Below are 4,956 nucleotides of genomic sequence, written 5' to 3'. Positions count from 1 at the left end.
TTGCAGTGAGCCGAGACCATGTCACTGCACTCCAGCCTGGTGCCTGGTGACAGAGTGAGACTTTGTATCAAAAAATAAAATAAAAAAATATATATAAATATATATATTATATATATAATAAAAAATATATATATATAAAATGAATACTTGTCTGTGTGTGTTTGTATAACGCAATTAACCAAGCACACTCATCTTTATTTGTTCATTAAGTCTTTAGCAAGCATTTTTTCAACAAATATTTATTGACCACTTTAAACTCACTTTGAGGCACAGAGATGCTTCAAAGAGCTGACAGTATTTTGAAAAAGTTCTCTTTTAATCCTCATAACTCTTTGAGAGATATAAAGCCTCTCTGTAACCACATTCCAAGTGTATGAAGATTAGTGGAATAACAGTGGAAGTTGTGCTTTGAATAAGTTTTCGTTAAATTGATCACGTTCTTCCTACTCTAAAAGCAGTCACAAAGTAGTGAAGGTAGTTGCTATTATCATTACTACTGAAAAGAAAAAGATAAAACAAGGAAAGTAGTCATCTAGCATTTGGTGAATATCTCTTAGAGGCTAGGTACTTCACAGATGTTTTACTCAAGTTTTTCAATGTATAGAAGCCATACAGCCAATTAGGAATGAATTAATATTGAGGTATACACAATTTACATTTTACAGATGAGAAACTGAAGCTGAATGTGGCTAAGTAACTTACCTAAGTCACAGAGTTGGAACCAGAGAATGAATCTCATATTTTCTGATTACAAATCCCTTTTTGTGTGATACACATTTTTCTTTTGGGATCTCTTCACATACAAATACAAACATAAAAGAAAGAGAAATGATAGAGAACAGAAGGTGGGTAAAAGTTAACTGTGAATTAAGGTTTACTCAAGTTTAATCACACTGAAACATTCTGTACTGTTGTCTTAAAAACAAGCTACTAAGGGCATACGTTAGTAAAAGAGCCTTGGGTTTCACCATTTATTGTCGACCAGGAGTCTCTGGCAGAACAGTTCTTAATTTCACAATTCCATGATGAAATAATCGGATGCTATGCAACCTTTGGTGTGAGTCTAAATCCCAGGGGATGGCAATGTTGAATAAAATTCATATTTATAAAATGAAAAAAGGCTTGTATATATTTTCATGACAAGGTAATAAAATGCTGTAGTGACTATGACTAACAATATTTATCTCAATTAATGTAACAGATTAAATACATATATGGTATGACTAGATTGATCTCAAATGAATATTCTTAGACACTCCTAAGAATGGATGAAAGTGAATATATGTGACAGAATGATTCAGTCCTTAGAGAATTATAGAGAAATGAAGTTATTAGAATGATTTTGGTAGTAAGTAAAAGAAAATTATACTTAAGGGAAATATTTTAAAGCTCTTTTTAGCATATAAAAATGCTAAATAAATGAATATTGAGCATAACAAATTTGGCTCTTTATCTTTTAGATGAACTTTCCTTTAAACAAAGTATGTGTGATCAACAAATTTTTGTGTGTGTGTGTGGGAGACCCGTTTAATTTGGACACTCAAGGCCTGGGCAGAGTGGGGAGTGCCCAGGAGTTGGGTGGGCAGGCAAGTGGGTGGGTTGCAGGCCCACTCTTGGCCCCAGGAGGGAATGCCAGGCAGTGGGGGCTGGCCCAGATAGGCCAAGGGGAGTGGCCAGAAGGGTGGACCAGGCAGGCAGACCCACCCAGGGACCCTGAAGGCCAACCCCTGAGAAGGTGTCTAAGCCAGGGGGTGAGTACCCAGGCCAGAGTCTAGCCCAGGGAGGCAGGGTGGGGGCCCGGTTAGGGGCTCTTGGAGCCTAGGGGCTGGCATCGCTGGGGTCCTCCCCGAGTTGCTGCTGGAACTCCAGGCGTGTCTGCCAGTTGGACTCCAGCAGCTCCTGGAGGCGGACGTGGAGGTGGTCATTCTTCTCCTCCAGGTGGTCCAGACAGGAGTTGATCTGGTCCAGCATGGAGTTGATGGCGGCGTATTCTGCTTCCCCGAAGCCGTCATCCTCGCCTTCCGCTCCCGCCTCCACCGACATCCCCAGGTCCCCGTTCGGGCCAGACATTGCGGGATCGGGCGCCCGAAGGGCCGCGCGACGATGGAACGCGGCGATCGTCGTGCCGAAAGCCGGCGCCGGATGGCGATCAACAAATTTTTAATAACATCTATCATTGAGGACTCACTCTGTGCCAGTCACTATTGTTTTGGTATTTAATATTCATGATATTCCTAGTAGAAATTACTATTCACATTTCACACATTTGGAAATTGAGGATCATATAGAAACCATACAGCCAATTAGGAATGAATTAATACTGAACTCAGATTCATCTGATACCAAAGCCTGAGGTTTTTCTCTTTACACTGTGCATTAGGGGAATTTTCCGCTGATCTATTCTGTGCCAATCCTGCCTCTCCATGCTCCTTTGACTACCCGGTGCCCTTGACCAGTCATTACTGAAGTCATCCTTTGATTCTCATTCTTCTCTTGGTCCTGGTGTACAGAACCCTCCTGCCATCCACCTAAGAATGATGCTGTGTAGTGCCAGGTTTGTCCATTCCTGGGTACATAACACAATACCCAGAATATTAAAGTTTACATATTTTTAAAATATTAAAAGATATTAGAAGTTTTAATATCTTAAAAGCTTTTCTTCAAATACATCATATTGTCTCCCCTTTTCTTCATTATGCTTGAAATGATTTCACTTTTAGAAAACCCAACGATATTTGTTTACTGTAAAGGCATCGTTACAATAAAAAAATCTGTAACTACAGTAATTTATTCTGACTTTTTTTGTGTAAATGAATTGGTAGGGTGGAGAGGGAAGTCTTGATGTACATGTACAATTATAATGTTCTTATGTCAATCACATGGAGATATCTTGATTGGCAGAAGGAGACCCCATTTACTATCTGCTTGTAGCTAATCTCTTCCTGTAAATACAGAATTTCATTATGGAATTTTTGAAGCTTTGAGGTTCCAGAAGCAGACAGTCAAATTCCAAGAGGTCAACAGGTCACACAGAGTAGAATTATGACATTTATGACTTTACTCTGGTCCAACTTTACAAGGCCAGAAACTCAATCTTGTCAATACCCTATAATTAGTCAGATGTGTTAGATGACTCACACTAACTAAATTCACACTAGACTGAAGTGTATAAATCAGAAAGCCAGCATGTTATTTGACAATAAGGATGTATTGGATGACTCACATTAACTAAATTCACAGGAGATTGCAGTGTATAAATCAGAAAGCCGGCATGTTATTTGACAATAAGGATGTATTGGATGACTCACATTAACTAAATTCACACTAGACTGAAGTGTATAAATCAGAAAGCCAGCATGTTATTTGACAATAAGGATGTATTGGATGACTCACATTAACTAAATTCACAGGAGATTGCAGTGTATAAATCAGAAAGCCGGCATGTTATTTGACAGCAAGGAATATAACAGCCATCATAATCCAACACTCCTGTCCTCTTGTCAGAGTGTTTTTTCCCACAAATAACCAGAAATAGATTTTATGCACATGGAATCAGAGTAAGTTACATATTTGATCTGAGGCTTTACCAGCATCGCTACAATAGAAATAAGTGTAGGCTAGTAAACAATGTCTACTTATCTCTGCTGGGATGGACCAATGTCAGCATTTATCTTTCTGGTTATATTGCTCATGATTAATACATTTTTCCTTGTGTTTCTAAATACATTTACTCTAGTTACAATCTAGTCTTTTCTTTGAGCATCTTTAAATAACATTCTAATATGTGGTGGATATAATAATGGACAAGGAAAATGTGGCACATATATAGCATGGAATACTATGCAGCCATAAAAATGATGAATTTGTGTCCTTTGTAGGGACATGATGAATCTGGAAACCATCATTCTCAGCAAACTGACACAAGAACAGAAAATCAAACACTGCATGTTCTCACTCAGGCAGTTGTTGAACAATGAGAACACATGGACACAGGGAGGGGGAGCATCACACACTGGGGTCTGTTGGGGGGGACTAGGTCACCGATACAGTACTACATTTTCCCCGGTGAAGAGGTCAATTAAGTAATCTGAATTGATTTTATTAATACCACAGATTTAGCTTTACAGTTTATCTCATTTTTTATTTTATACACAATAATATGAAATATATAAACGTTTTATAAATACATATAAGATATTAAGTTTTAGATTTGTTTAAGGAGTTATGTTATATAATTTGTAAAGTGAATCACCAACTTCTGGTTTCTACTTGTCTTTTAAATCTAAGATTAACTTAAACTAGACAACCGACTTCCCACTCCAAGTTTGCCATCACCTTGGGTAACTTTATTGTCCATGTAGATGGCTCATCTGCTTCTCTGCTCAGATCTTTGATTCCCACATCTGTGGTGTCCTTTACTTCCACACCACTTCATCCAGCTATTCTCTAAGCTACATCCTAGACTTTAAATAATAATCATAAGAAGAATTCATTACTTCTCCTTTAAAATCTTAGAGTCAACCAATTACCAATTCGATATCCATTACAGTTCAATTGTTCTCAGTCTTGGCTGCACTGTAGAGTATCTGGAGACATTTTCAAAATTTCTACATTTCAGATTAATTAAATTAGAATCTCTAGAAGTGGGATCCAAGGATCAGTATATTATATAGCTCCCTAGGTGATACCGATATGCAGCCACAGACAAGAACCACATTTTTAACTCTTCCTTTCAGTTATTCTACTGTCCTTGTTATTGTTAAACACTGAACCCTCAGCTGTCTCAAAGCCTCATTTTCCCTTGTTCTTTGCCCCACTGATTTCTTGTTTCATTCACCAGTGCACCAGCCATCCTGGATTAACCTGAAGGTGCTTGCATGCCTCAGGGTGTCGCTGGCTGAGCACTGGTGGTGAAAAATCAGAATAGGTCAGGATGGGGCCAGCGCTGGTTCTTCA

The 4,956-nt window shown here is 38.5% G+C and overlaps 1 pseudogene across 1 annotated transcript; it reads right to left on the bottom strand.

Annotated features, from left to right (window-relative positions):
* Positions 1 to 1,513: 1,513 nt before the first annotated feature.
* LOC103793855 (bublin coiled-coil protein pseudogene) lies at positions 1,514 to 2,144 on the bottom strand (annotated as a pseudogene). The gene has a single exon (XR_013519306.1). The product of XR_013519306.1 is annotated as a bublin coiled-coil protein pseudogene (transcript).
* Positions 2,145 to 4,956: the final 2,812 nt, after the last annotated feature.

The sequence above is a fragment of the Callithrix jacchus genome, chromosome 6 (genome assembly GCF_049354715.1).
Source record: "Callithrix jacchus isolate 240 chromosome 6, calJac240_pri, whole genome shotgun sequence".
NCBI classification, from domain to species: domain Eukaryota; kingdom Metazoa; phylum Chordata; class Mammalia; order Primates; family Cebidae; genus Callithrix; species Callithrix jacchus.
This window is presented reverse-complemented; position numbering and strand designations above follow the sequence as displayed.